The 15,281-nt window shown below is 41.8% G+C and overlaps 1 long non-coding RNA gene and 1 other non-coding gene across 12 annotated transcripts in view; one reads left to right on the top strand and one right to left on the bottom strand.

Annotated features, from left to right (window-relative positions):
- LOC119019569 overlaps positions 1–7,270 on the top strand; it is a 100,217-nt gene extending 92,947 nt beyond the window's left edge. For 5 of the 11 annotated variants that reach the window (XR_005075084.1, XR_005075086.1, XR_005075083.1 and 2 more), the window contains one exon: positions 963–7,270. This is a non-coding gene — a long non-coding RNA (uncharacterized LOC119019569). The remainder of the gene's footprint in view (positions 1–962) is intronic. The other 6 variants (XR_005075088.1, XR_005075085.1, XR_005075087.1 and 3 more) reach the window with 4 other exon arrangements.
- Positions 3,758–3,829, bottom strand: trnad-guc. Its single transcript has one exon. It is a non-coding gene; the product is annotated as a tRNA-Asp (tRNA).
- Positions 7,271–15,281: the final 8,011 nt, after the last annotated feature.

The following is a 15,281-nucleotide window of genomic DNA, read 5'->3' as shown; positions in this document are numbered from 1 at the left end:
AAAGTAATAGCCGTGTCTATGATGCAGCGGTGCCCTCGCCACCAAGCTCATGGTAATGTAATAAGTGTGAAGGGAAAACGCCGGGGCTTGTATGGTTAGCCTTCCAGCAACGAGTACACAAGCAGCTGCTCCTCATTGGTGGAGATGGAGCACGCTTTCTTTCTGTGGCTTTCTGTTTGGTGCTGATGTGGATAATGACACACTATAGAAAGTGAAGATTCAAGATGATAAGGTGTTGATCAAGGAACCGTGTTGGGTTCCCTGTGGTTTAAGTTTGATAACCACCTTAGTCTTATCATCTCATTGTATTTCAAACAATCCTAATTAATATGCTTTAAAAATACTCTTAACCTCATCATGATGGATCATGAAAAGAGGAAAATACTGTATTTACAGATGGTTTATTACATAAACTCAATGCCCTTGATTCAAAATTGCGGTTATCTCGTATTTGTCTAGTAGCAAGCCGACGTTAGCTTCAGACAGCACACACCAACGGTGTGTGTGGCTGTGCGGTTCAATTCAGGACAGCCCTTGGTGAATTCAGTAGATGACTCACCAGAGGCTTCTCTCTCGAATCGAATCAAATTGAAGTCAGCTTTTCAGATCGCTGCTTCAGTCAGGTTGATAAACAGGAGTGAAGATCAAGGCGCTTTTTAATCCCAAAGTTATAAAAATCATCACTGAGCTTTCCTACCATTGGTAAACAGTTCTGGAACTTCATAATCTAATATGATGCCATGTTTTTATTCTGAGGGTCTGGCTCTAATCCAAACTCTCTAGCTGTTTCCAAGCAGCTCACGTTCCGCCCAGCCCCCCAGACTCCACAAACATGTTTTATTTTTTTAGAGAGTCCCAAAGGGGCAGAAATTACATATTGTATGATAAAATAAAATATTTTTTGATTGAAGTTTGCCTTAACTAACAACCTGTCACTCTTGGACTGTTTTTGCGTCTTTCAGCAGCAATATTCCGACTTAATGCCTTCAAGGATCCTCCAAAAAGCCTCCAGCCGGTCACAGACATCCACTTCCTCCTGAGGCACAATCAAACCTCCCTCACCTCCTGGAGGAGCATCTGTCTGGGCCTCCAGCCCTCAAGGACCAGATAAGATAGCAGGAGATGAGCAGAGAGATGCTCCATTTGCTGCCAACAGGATCCATTTTTAATGCTTTGGGGCAATTTAAAGCCCCCTTTTAATTACACATAGGTCCCAGTATACCAGGAGCCATGGATGGAGGGTATGGGAAGAGTGTGAGAGCTCACTGGCCTCATAGGTTCTTTGATTCTGGTCTGGGGACCTCAGTGAGATGCTGGAGTTGACGGCTGACCTCGCCATTGAGTTCTTTAAGAAGTTGAGAGTCCCAGACGTGCCAGGGGGGAGGATGAAATGGGCTCCATTTGTATCTCTCAGCGACAGATACTGGTCTGAACTGGCGGGAAAAGCACTTTCCAAGAGAGGCAGAATATCTCACGTATGTCCCACCGGTGGATCATCCTGCTGGGTCAGGACTGGAGATGTTAAGAGATGCTGACACAGGTGGATGGATTTTAACTCTCAGGTGGTAGTATCGTATTTTGAAGATCTACTTCCTGGTTTGGATCAAGGAACCTAAATCTTGGCTTGGTTTCCAGACTATGGAGCCAGCTGTTTTAAAATCTATGGGAAAGGACACGCTAAAACCCAACATATCTATGTTGTATGACTTGTGAAAATGAAAGAACACACTTCAGAGAGTGGTTTAACCACTGATTTTTTTATCCTAGTGATAGATAAGGCTGTTCAGCCAAATATCGCGGATGAGACTGCAATGACATGGCAAACAGGAGCCTTTCCCAAATTGAACTGAGGAAAAAAAATCAGTTCTTGACCTACTCTCTGAAGTGTGTCCTTTCATGTTCTTGAGGCATTTCTCCATCAGAAGTCATACCATGTAGACATGTTGGGTTTAGTGTGTTTCTCCCATTAACTTCAATCAGTCTGGCACCAAAGCAAGTTAAATGATTTAATGACCCTGTTCAGATAACCATACCAGCCTACCTACTACAGGTGTTGAGCTTGGAGTTTTGTATTGCATCGGATATCTGTACAGACGTTTATTTCCCTTTCAACATTTTTTTTAATGTAATAGTTAATTATTGTTTTATCATCTAATTGCTCACTCTAATGTACTGTAAAGCTGTGATGTTGCCATGTCTGCAGATCTCACTTCATACATTTCTGCTTGTTCTAATAGGTTTGAGGATAAATCTAAGGAAGTAGGTTGTAAAATGGCTGAATTTACCAAAAGACTACTGACCCTTTGCTGTTGCCAGACGACCTCTGAGCGCAGTGTCTGTTCAGCAGCATTGTGCTTGATGTCATACATCATCCTCTGTATTACACCGTCTCTCTGTTTGTCTGCTCCCTCCCCTCTGCCTGCTGTAGCTGAACTCTGGTCGCTGCGATGCATCACGGCCACTGTCTGATCACCAGGGGGGTCGCGGACTGAGGTTGGCCCGGGCTTAGACCCGGTCTTCTCAGTCTCTGGCCTCTGAGAAAATCAGGGCATTTAAGACAGTGATGAAGCCTTCCCTCTGGTGGATTGGGTCACATTGGCGTGTCTGTCACTTAGCCCGGCTGACTCTCCCCTCTCTATCTCCCTCTCTGTCTGCCTGTCAGGATGGCAGATGACAGCAGGGGCCACCGGGGGAATCGCTGGCTCCTGGTGAAGCTCCATTTGCTGCCCTCCGTGGAGAATCCCCCCCACCAGCTGTATTTCAAGACCGTCGCACTGCTGTCACGGCAAAGTCTCCGGCAACAAGGCGAGGCCTCTCCCATAAAACATCAAAAGCGTCCGCTGCAATGAAAACACAAGTGAGGGGGGCCTTGTCAATCTTTACAGCCCCTCTTCTCAGTGACTGTAGCCACTACACACAGCTTCCACGCCATTCATTCATTTTTCATGCGGCACAGTCGGTGATCCAAAATGTGCCATCTATTCTGCAGCTGACATGTCCAAACGACTGAGTTACCGTATAATGCCGCACATAACGGAGCTGTCTGTGAAAAAGTTTTATGATATGGAAATATGTTAAGAACCCATGTGATGAATAGACATTATGGGGCCAGAAATACCACTAACACAAGCTCAGCCCATGCTGTGTTGTGGACATTCAAAGCCTCATTTTATGTGCCGCTAATGTTTGAGTGACATGTTCTCATAACGCTGTACATGAAAGACATCTGTGACATAAATTTAAAAACCATTTTTACTCTTTCACATTGTCAAAATGTCTGTAGCAAGACTTGGATTTCGGGTTTTTTATTTTACAGCCCAAAGCATTCCCTAGCACACAACATTGAGTCATTAAAGTCAATTTAATACGGTTATGGGCTTCAGCAGCAGAGTACTAGTTATTTTCGCATTCTCCTTTTCTCATCAAACAACAATTTGTTTAAAACATGCATCTCCTTCCTAAAAAGCTATACACAAAGCCAGTATTTTGAATATGTCTGAAAGCTGCTTTGTTTTGTTTTTTATTTACTATTTTAATCCCGCAAGGGGAAATTATTTTTTCCACTCACAGAACACACAAACACAATCTCAATGTATAAAATAGTTGAGTTAAGGGGCTACCACACATGTTTTGGAGCCCAAAGAGCAGTGTTGTGGCTTGGTACTTTGCTAAAGGGCACCTCGACAGTGCTTAATATTCTCCAGCTACTCCAAATCCCCAAGTCAAGTCCCTACTTCCGCCACTAAATAAATACATACTCCCCGTCGGGGAATCGAACCCCGGTCTTCCGCGTGACAGGCGGAGATACTGTCCACTATACTAACGAGGAAGTGGTGGTTGTGCAGTAGTAGCAGGTTGACTGGAAGGTCAGTAGCAGGTCACATCCCTGTATGCATTAGCAAGATATAAATAGAATGGGGACCTTTTCAGGAAAACAGTCCTCCGAAGCACCTCAAGTTTATTTAAGTTTATTTGACCTCGGGGGTAGCAGAAAAAACTGTTGTTATCCGTTATTACTAATCATTGGATGTACAAATTGTGTGTAAAGTGGCAAGCAACTAAATGAAACACACCGTTGCTTTGGGTGAAATTATTGATTCATCTGAGATTGAACATTGTTTTTACTTGGCTAAAAATAACCAGAAAGAAACCATACTGTAATGACTTGGAACATAAGTTTTACTTTATCTCCCTCAAGTTTTACAGTTACAGTTTTGAGGGCAGAACAGACAAAAAACCTCATAGGTCGTTTTAGACTAAACTGCGAGGAGTTTGAAGACTTGTTGATTATGCGTTAAAAGACTTTCACACACCAGTTGGAATACTCATCAATACTGACATGTTTAATCCTTAAATTCTGAGATTAAACAGACTAAATCTGAAATTAGATATCAGTCGTGGAGAAGGAGGCTGTTTGATTTGAAGAAAACAGAGAAACAGAATGCCTCAGAAGTGCCTGCTGGCTCTGTCTGGTCGTGTTTTTGTTTAGGCGTCCTTGTGCAGAATGAGGTGATGTTGTTCTAGGACATTAAAGTCTCTCTTTGAAGGCATCTTGAAACATCAACACTGCATCTGCCCTCCATTCTTCCATCCATAATCCTTAAAACTCTGTTAAGAACTGAGGACCATCCAAAATACCCCCAAACAAAAACGTCTTCACTGTGGAGGTCTACAAGTCAAAGAGGCTTTCATAGAGATAGAAGCACAGGACACACACACACACACACACACACACACACACACCACCCCCACAGAGATGAATCCTGTATGCATTATGTCCAGACTGACACGTAAAGAGGCCCTAGATTAACTGCTCCCCCCTCCAGACTTTTTTATCCCCTCCGTTCCAGGGGCCACGCTCATTTACATAAACAGATAATACTTGATAAAAATTTCCATTAGACAAAGGTGAAATGGATCAATTTCTGCTGCCAAGATAAATCTCACGTTTTACACCGACAGGGTCATTACACAAGCCACATTTCAGGAATAATGTATTTAAAAAGTCCGCCGATAGCGGCCATTTCCCGCTTTCCAATTACCTTAAAGAAAAGCTTATTCTGTGGACAATAAAGCACATTACGGCACAATATGATACAGTCCATAAAGATCAGCGTGTTTGATGAGAGGTTAGCGAAAGCTCAGCATATTTCGGAGGGGATGTCACAACCCCGTGGTTATCGCTGACACCTCACTGTGCTCACCATGCAAATGTCCTATTACGCCCAGTCCAAATAGATTAAGAGGCCTGTTCAGAAATAAACACTTTTTTTCCTGTTTTTTTTTTTTTTTTTTTCATTTCTGCAGTGAAGGTTGGATGAGAGAAAGATGGGAGGGGGAGAAGAAGGAGAAGATAGGTTGGTTGTGTTGAGGAGGGGAAGGTGGGGGTGAGGTGGATTGACAGGACAGCGAGGTGATGCCAGCGGTCCGGGGCAGGGAGAGAACGGAAAAACTCATTAGTTTGCTTCCACCCCAATTCGCCGCTCTGCCTTTGACCTTGAGACATCCACTCCCCTCCATGCCCTGCCCACTCACCCCCATGGCCCACTCCCCCACCCTCACCCCCTGTCTCCTATTTTAGGTGAATCACACTGCAGGGTTTAGCCGAGAGTGAGGGGGGCTGAATGAGGCTTCCTCCTCTTGTGTTTCCCACAGAATCAACTTTTAAAAAGAAAGAAGACTTTATAGAAATTGTCTGCATCCTAAAATAGAATGCTATAATAATTCTTGGAGCAATTTCATTTTCATTTGAAACAAACTCAAATATTGAGCTTGAAGGTCCATTGTTGACTTCAGATACAGAAACAAAAAAAAAAAATCCTTCACATGTTCCTTCTTCATTCTTTCTTCTGAAGCTTTCAGCCGCATATCATAGTCTCCCTCCGCTGATGGAGTTTGCTCAGTTGTCATGGACGGTTTTATGTGACCACCTGTTATCATGTGACCACAAGTGAGCAACTGAGCAGGGTTTCTTTGCTGAGAACGCCCAAAAGATGTGTCTGAAAGTGTCAGAACAAATAAGCAAGTTGACCTTGTGATGAATTGTTCGTGAAAAATGTGGAATATTCTTGGACCGGAAGATTTTTACTTGCTTTAGGAAAGTAAGGCTTTAAAGGGAATTACATTTTACATACACTGAGTAATGTACTTCAACTCCAATCTTTTTCCAACTCCAATTATTTTTTGTCTAATCTTCCTACACAACATCAATCCAAAGGCACTCTGTGTGGAAATGGTGTTAGAATTTTGCGTCAGTGTTTCAAGACATTGCAAGTCGAAGAAATGACAGGAAGACACATGATTACAAAACTGAAATGACATTTACTCAAGTATTGACATGTGTTACATTTTTGGATATCATCAGTTGCGCATTTTCATTTTGTAGGTCATGCTCACACTGCTCCTCATAAAATATGCTTTTTAATCCTCTTTAATCAGCAGTTACTTATATAAATATAATATTAATTAATTTTTGTGACTTTAGGTACATTACTTTTGGTTTGAAGTTTTTTTGTAACTTTATCTTATAATGCATTCATTTTGCATTGTGATATGTGTGTGTGTGTGTGTGTGTGTGTGTGTGTGTCGTCCCCTCCATTATGGAGACAGAACAACCCCTCTGCTGTGAACAAAGTGCCTCTCTTTTGTCCTGGCTGCCTTGCTGGCTGGAAACCCAAAGTCTCCTCTCAGCTTCCAACCTGAGGATGCGTACTTTACTCGCGAGGCATTCATTTTGCATTAGGATGAGCTGCAATTCTCCCCGCGTGGCAGCATGTGCTGTGGACTCACAGGGTCGAGATGCCTGCAGAGATGTGGGAGGAAACAAAAGAAATCAGCTGCAGAGACCTTTTCTGTCCCACAACTCCCCCCCACCCCTTTACGCCAGGAGACATGAAACCCATTATCTTGATGGGATCAGGCAGCATCCATCTTAATACTGGACTGCATATGATGACAATGATGATCCCCAGAGCAACATGCCACCAGCGCGAGAGCTTCCTGGCGGCAGGTTTGGAGCAAATCCCAAGAGAGAGATCTTAAAAAAAAAAAAAAAAAAACACTTACAAAAAGGCCCGGCTTGTATCTCAATCTGGTTTAATCCAACTGTGAATTATTTATCAAACCAGATCTGTCTGTGTGTGTGTCTGTCCATCACTGCATCCATTTTTCATCCTCCACGGGTCCCAATCCTGTCATTTCCTTAATCATAACTTCAATTATTGCCCTGATCTAATGCACTAACTTTTAATAAATCATACCAGTTGAAACAGCCCCCAATTGGTGTGTTATTTATTATTGGCCTGATGCGGGAGCCAGTTTCGGGGGTCTCTTACAGTTAAACTCATGCAGGGGAGTTGACGTCTCTATGGAGGACCCAGACAGAGATACCATACCGCCACCTGCTGCCCGTAGAGGGAAGTAAAGGCTCAGGTTTCCGCTCCAGCCTCGTCTCTGATTCATTGCTCTGCAGCTGTGAGTCTTTTGTTGTAGCCACACAGTGAAACCGCAAGTAACAACAACTGGCTTTCATCTGTGAATCACTGTGTGTAAGTCACTTAGCTGCTCATTCAGACATTCAATCTTGCTGAAACACACATTATCTGGGTGGTTTGGGGGTTCTTTTATCTGCTGTTGAATGTTAAAAAAAAAAAAAAAATGCACAGAATAAAATAAATTTAATGCCCAGAATAAGGGGAGTCCATGTGGATTGAGAGGTTTAGAGAGTTGACCATGTGACTGCAACATTTCCAGTTTGACTCTGGCCTCCATTGTTGCACGTCAACTCTCCACTATTAACTAAAGGCAAAAATGCTTTAAGAAGGTACAAAAAAAACCATGGGAAACAATAAGGAAAATAATGTGAAAAATAACATTATTGAAAAAAATTGCTGTAATTCATGCTGTGAAATACAAGCTTGACTTGAACTGCTAATTTTTCAGAGATGAAAAAAAGATGTGGTTGAGAGTATTGCACATCTTGGCATGTTTTTTTTTATTATCATCTTTAATTTTGCTACTCTGCAGTGTAGATAATTAAGTACAAGAAAGAAAAAAAATCTATTTTCTAAATTTGTTTCTAATTTTAAAATATTTGTAATGTTCAACATAGTAAAGTATGATAATGTAATTTCTGAAGCATCTAAGGGGGCAAAGGACTGAGAGAAAATAGCAGTTTTACTTACTTCTACTCACTACCAATTCTATTGATGCTGATATTTATCATTATAGCCTACATATTGTGCAGTCAGTGTCTACCCACACAGATTAGATTCATCAGTTGTTTTATCTGACGCAGCTCATGGTCAGTGTGTGGCCTTCTGCCGCTCGGCTGCTGCTCTGTCGTTCACAGCAGGCGCAGAGTGACCTCCGCAGGCCGCACGCTGAACTGCAGCCTGATGTCTGTCAGTCAAACCACATCTGAGAGACCCAGAGAGATGATTCCCAGCAGCAGCTTGTTTATTTAAAAAAGATAAAATAAAAATACACACTGCAGCAACAAAGCCGTGAGAACCAAAGAGTTCAGAAAATACCCTGTGTGTTTAATAGATAAGACGGAGTGGCACTGAACGAGAGTCTGTTAAGTTGAACGAGCATCTCTCTTTACTTTGAGGAGATCCGTCAGTTTAATTTTACATCCAAGTCAGATTTACACGGCAGTTAATGTCCACAAGTTAGATAAATTTCAGTGAAGTGGCTGCTGTTTATTGCCCACACTCAGTAAGTTAGATTTTTGTGCTCATCAGTAATATCCGAATTAATTCTCTCTTCAGCGGCCGAGTGATAAATAAGAGACCTTTCAAATGACCTCAGTATTTTCTCATGAATCATTTTAAGCAGTTTGGCTAAATAGCAACAGAGCAAAAAACAAAAAAAAAGGCTTTCACTTTTTACAGGTCAGTGGTGGTTTCATGAGATCCATCGATGTGGCAGTGGCTCATTGGTGAACTGCGCAATAGCCAAATTAATATATTTGACTCCTGTGCTAAATGCTAACAGGCTTAGCATACAGCACATCTAATAAATTACATATTGTAGCATCTCCAAGGCTCTATGTGGTGTGAGTTTTGAATTATATGCAGGCAATTTCTGATGACAACAAAAAGTAGGCGTTAGAATATAATCTACTCTCCAGACCTCGAGTCGGTCACAAGTCAAAATCTGCCGATAAAATGTTTAAGTCAAAAACTGACTTGTGACAATAAACACGCTGACAAGAAATTGTTAAATCTAAACATTTATTGATTAACTGCTCAGTTATATCTAATTATAATCATATCAATTAGGTCTAAGTTCTCTTCCAAAGCCTTCTTTGTACCAGTTGCTTTGATTTGACTGATTTCTGCCTACAAGCAGTTGAAATTTTAAAGATTTTTCACTATCATGAAATTGTTACCTGGGGATGTAATATTAAAGTACAAGTTCACCCAAAATGAAAATTCAGTCATTCACCTTCATGCTGGTGGGAGTAGGGTGAAATTTCATAGTCCACAAAACATTTCTGGAACTTCACAGCAAAACACTGTTACAGCATTATCCTAGATGTTGACTTAACCAGAAACTTTAATAAAAGAACCAAAAGAAAAACGTCTCCATACACTTTGTTGGCATTAATCTAAGTCTTCAGACTACGACTCATCGTCTGACTTTCCATCAGACTGGGGGTGAGTAGATAATGACTGAATTTAAAAGCCTCACAATAAAAAAAACAACTCCTATGACATAACCTTGGTGTCCTCTCAGTCAATGTTTCTTTACATCATCAAACCTCTCTGCAGTGAATTTGCTTGAAATGTTTTCAGATCCACTACACTGGTGTGTCATACAATAAGATAAAGAGGCGGAATGTCCATTTATTTTCGTTAAACTTTGATTCAAGCAGGTACATCTAACGGAGGCCAGAAACATGACCAAACAACATTAGACACATCAGTGGTCCCTTTTAAGAAACAGTTCACCACACAACTTTAAAATGCTCTATTCCATCTCTGGCTGAGCATCAGGGAAAGACAACAAAGACACATGTTGTGATCTAAAGTCAGTGTCTGCAAAAAAAATCAACCCAGTTCTTTAGTTTTCTACATCATGTCAGAAACCTGCTCCTGCAGTCACTTGTAGCAGTTTTGTCAAATGAGTTTGAGCTGCAGAACAAGAAAACGGGTTGTTTTAGGTGAGTTGTTATAAAAGGCGAAGAGGTAGATGAGAACAAGTAGCAATCACAAAAGAAATGCTCTTTCAGTTATGAAAAATACGCAATTACATCATTTTTAAAATCTAAATCTTCTTTGTTAAACTCAAGAAAACCAATCTGCGTCCCATGTAACCCTGCTGAAAGAGGATAACTGTAACAGCGCATATGCAGGTCTAATCTACAGTCAGTTGTATATTAAAGGGCTTATTTTGGTATTGTTCTGGAAAAAAAACCCTGCATACATACTCTTTGTGTCAGAAAGCTTAAACAGTTTGTCTGAGTGATGAGGATGGGCTTACAATTTCTGATCCATTAAGGATTACCAGGAAGTTTGGTCCAGCTGCAAAAAGTGCTACACATCTCAGCAGTTGTTGCTGCTCGAGGGCATTAATCTCATTCCCAGCAGCAGCTAAGTGTCCTAAAACAACCACCCTGGCCTCCGCCTTAATCCCTAAACTGTTGTAAAAATTGTTTTTGCTTTTCTTCGGAATCCCGGCAGGAATTACAAGATAGAGAACCAGATGTATCTTCTAAGACTAAAAAAAAAAAATGTAAAAGGAAGCAGGAGATTAAGACTAATGCCTTTCAATATTGTTGTACAGATGAAACTTTCCAGAAAAAAAAAGTACTAGAAGACTAAGCGACAATGCCATTTCATTCCCAGAAAGAGCTCAGTGGCCCAGATGCTACAAGGATAGATTAGACATTAGTGCTGGAACATTTTGTAGTGCAACATTTCATTTTTAACTTCCTTTATTTTCCGGTTTGTGATGTATTGCGCTGCATATGGCATCCAAGCAGACAAATAAAGTTGCTGCGTGATATTTTTACTTTATATTCCATCTCTTTATTATTTCATTACTTACTTACAGGACACATTAGTCAGCAAGGAGGTTTTGGAAAATAAATAAATGTTAATTGTATGTAAATAAACACAGTGCCAAATTTGCATTTGTAGTCCAAGAACAACAACAACAACAAAAAAGACAAAAACAGAATGGCTTAATAGAGTGCATACCTTCGCCAAGGCCAAATAGTCTCTCTTATAGATACCACTCACTTAAATGCGGTAATTTTTTTTCCCATCAAGATGAATGGATTACTTTCTGAGAAAGAAGCTAAAGAAAATACAATGAAAATATAAGAATTTAGTTTAAAACACTAAAAAAAAAAAAAAAAAAAAAATGAATTCATGTTGACAGTATGTCATCTTTACAGTATTGCAGAGATATCTTGTGAAGTTAGCATGCTAAACCACTAGCCTGGGGCCAGAAAACCTCCTTCTCCCAGCAGTCCAAAGCTCCTGTGCTAGCAGCGTTAACATTAAGAGCAGTCGAACTAGCTGCATGGCTAACTGAGCTACAAAGTAATGACAGCTCCAGTTAGCAGTTACTCCGGGAATATGCTGCCCCATATTTGTTTATTTGAGTACAACTTCAAGAGGTGGCCAATTCTTACATTTCCCACCTTTAAAGAAAATGAGAGGAAAATCCTCGACCTGTCCCTTCATCTGGATCCACGATTAGAGTTGACTGAAACCTTTTATGGATCTTTCCTTCTTCAGCTTTTAGTCGTTTTGCTTATGGTAGACCAGAGGCTGGCTGTGCAGGTTACCTCAATCAGTTTTTAATGTTTAATTCTTTTGACTATGAATCAGCAGAACAAAGTTTTGAATAAATGACACCACAGCAATGTTTCAAAACAACTTGATGAAAAAAAAACACATATTCTGTTATTTTTCTGGTGGAGCACTTTAAGAAAAAAAACATTCAGAAAACATATTGCTTAACATCTGTGTTTCACGGAAGAGGCACCATAGCCCTGTGAGAACTTAATAAGGGGTTCCTCAGGGAGCCTAACCCGGCTCCCGTGTAGTTTGGATCAGAGAAAACCTTGATTCTTCCCCATGAAGCATTTATTTTGTGATTTGATGAAGTCTTATCACAAAAGTCGTGATCTAAAAAGATTTTACTCTTCAACCCAATTTAGGTCAGCGTTAACCAAGTCTAGACTTTTTGAAATTCAACTCTCAAAATGATTCAAATACACATTTGGTTCCAGCAATCTGCAGCAGAGGTTTTTGCATGTTGTTCAGTATTGTTCTGCCTCGCGAGGAGCCCCTTTCTTGGGTCGGTTCTTTTCAGGAACATGGACACAGAGTATTTTCACACTCCTTTCTTCTGTGGCAGTCTGACTTCACCCCCCGCTCTGTGGGAAGAGCAAAGAGCTGTCCCCGGCACTTTGTGTCAAGGCCTGAAGCACGGTCAGCCAGAGACGTCCAGACGTCCTCGATGTGAAGAGAATGGGAGAGGAAGAGAAACTCTGTGTGACACTGAGGGGGGGGGGGGGGGGGGGGAGGAGGTGGAGGGGTGGAGGAGAAGGCGAGGCCGCATCAGACGGCTGCCGAGCCGCATCCAAGTGTCAGTGTCCCAAAATAGTGGCGAGCAACAACCAGACTGAAGACACCAAACAAACAACAGCTCTCAGATCAAGTAAACATCGGCTAACACAAGAGACACGACAAACTGTGAAGCCTCCCTCTGTCTTCCGGTCTCGTTAATCAGAGTTGCGGAGAAAGCAATTGGAGGGGACACCCGTCTTATTAGAGGAGGCTTCAACCGTCTCTCCCCTCCTCTGACCAAGGTCCTCGCAAACACTTTGCCTTCGATAAAACGTTGACAAGCTCCCTCTGTGTGGTGCTGTGTGGACACAGAGGACAGAGTCTCGTCTCCAGCAGATGTCTTGTGGCGCCGACTATAAATAAAGCCAATGAGACCAGCCGGCCGCTGACGAGCACAAGCCGCCGCGAGGCCGTGTTAGCTTTGCAAAGGGCCTGTCTAGTCTTGGCACGGCAGGCAGGCTAACATTTGGCGGGCCCTGCGTCGAAGCCTGTGATGCCTGCGAGTTTTGTGTTTAGGGTTTGAGAGGGAAATAAGGATTCTAGCCCCTAGATTTGAGGCTTTATCAAAGCTGTTTACCATGTGGGAGAGGAAATGGTGGACACTGAGGTGAACAAAAGAAGCTTGGTAGCAAGGCGCCTAAGGAAACAAATGCACGGATGCTGTGGAAAACATGTCATGCATTGTTAATTTCTCCTCTGTGCGGTAACATATAGTCAATTTAGCATGCGTTTAACATCAGCGAGAGGAAGTAAAACATCTAACATATTCACCATAACATAATGTGCCATTAAATGCAGCGCAACAGGGAGAGAAGAGTGCGCCAGTGTAGCTTTGTGTTTCATTGATGACCCTGACAATCCCAAAGGACATCGGTAGCCTGGGGGGCTGTCTGTCTCTATTTAAACCAGTCTAACAGCGCCTTGTTTGGAAAGGAGAGACTTTCACTTGCCAAGACAGTGTAGGCACTCTCAATTAAGATGTAATGCAGTGCCATTTCATAGCACATTTCATTGTAGGACGCGTCCGTAGTTAACGCTTTGTGAAAGAAAATATCCCAAGTCGGCCATAACATGGAAGACTTAACTGTGTCTCCGCGATAATCATCACAAATGTGATATTTCGGCACTAATAAAATGGCTGATACACAAATCACCCCCTGCTTTTATAAGAAACATTCAGAGAATAAGTAGGACCACTTTAATTTCATGTTCCATTACACGCAGACTAAGCGCACAATTACATCCTGGCACATTTTTCTACGTTAAGTCTGACAGAAAAATGGAGGACAGAAATCAGATTCATAAAAAAAAAAAAAAAAAGGAGGGGGGGCGACGACAGATTGTCACAGTGAATCAGTGAGAAGTCAGGAAGAAGGTGGTGGGGCGGTAGACGGGGAGTCGTCCTTATGAAAAACCTACGTCAGAGTCCAGGAGTGCAGGCTTCAGTGGATGTGAAATGTGTGTCCTCTATCATGGCTGTACCAGGGTCTGATCTTAAATCATGTTTGAATGAGCCGCTAGAATGACAGCTGTAATCCACTGCGCTGTCTCAGAGAACTCACCCAAAGAGAACCGCCATGAAACTCCCAAAACTCAGCTGTTTCTGACCAACATGTAGCCTCTAGCATATTTAAAATTAGTATAAAAACATGTCTGTAGTTTTGAGGTTTTACAGGGGGCACTGGCTTTCCACAATCTTGACGGACACTAGCAGATATGCTAAATAGAGTGGCTTGTCTTTCAAGGAAATGGTTTGCAGATATGATGTGTGTTCATGTTCAAAGTGATGGTGCGATGGAGGCAGTCGAAGTCTGTCTGCACTTCAGAGAACTATAGAGGTGCTGGTACAAGAGGTATATCTTTTAACTTTGGACAGATCCTTGCTTTCATTATAAGCTAGGCTGTTGGCTTCCTTGCTGCAGCTGCAAGCAAAGCTGCAAAGATAAGTGAGTGGTATTGATCTGTCAGTGGTCTCTGTGACAGACTTGGTGGTGGCCACTTCAATACAAGATTTGTATTTGGTTGACTCTGGTTACCTGAAAAAAAGATGTCAGCAAAAAGAAACCCAAACTCCAGGCTCCAGGTTCTTTTGTTTGTTTGTTTGTTTGTTTTTTTTGTTTTGTTTTTTTGGCTGGTCCTTTATTCCCAAAAGCCAAAATCAACTAGAGTCGGTGTTTACCAAGAGGAAAGTGGTCAGTTGTCTTGTGATGGATTCAAAATTTGAAAAAAAAAAAAAAAGCAGAAAGAAAACACATATTGTAAATGTTCCTACATGCATTCCTAGTTTATCGCTTCTTTTTCTACCAATATCATTCATAGCATTTCACTGCCAATTGTAATCCTAAAAAAAAAAATCAATTAAAGGCTCTGAGCAGCGCCTGCAGCCGCGGGAGATTCTCGTTGTTTGCCCTCGCATCCATGAGTTACTATCTTAACTTGGCAGCTGACACTTTGCCAGAGTGGATGTGCTGAGAGGTGTATTAGGAAGTGATAATGAAGAACACACTTCCAGTTGAGAATGAGGCAATTAAAGTGGGGTGTAAACAGCAGAGGGAGGACTGAGTGTGACTTCCCTCCTGAGGGAATCCTCCAACATCTCTCACACCTGAGAGCTCTGCGGAGAACACTTGCTCTGATGAGGATTCCTGATGACAGTTAGCGACAGGAGGATGTAACACAGTGGCACAGTGC

This window comes from Acanthopagrus latus, chromosome 5 (genome assembly GCF_904848185.1).
Source record: "Acanthopagrus latus isolate v.2019 chromosome 5, fAcaLat1.1, whole genome shotgun sequence".
Lineage (NCBI taxonomy): Eukaryota > Metazoa > Chordata > Actinopteri > Spariformes > Sparidae > Acanthopagrus > Acanthopagrus latus.
Note: the sequence above shows the minus strand (reverse complement) of the source record. Positions and strands in the feature narration are given on the sequence as shown.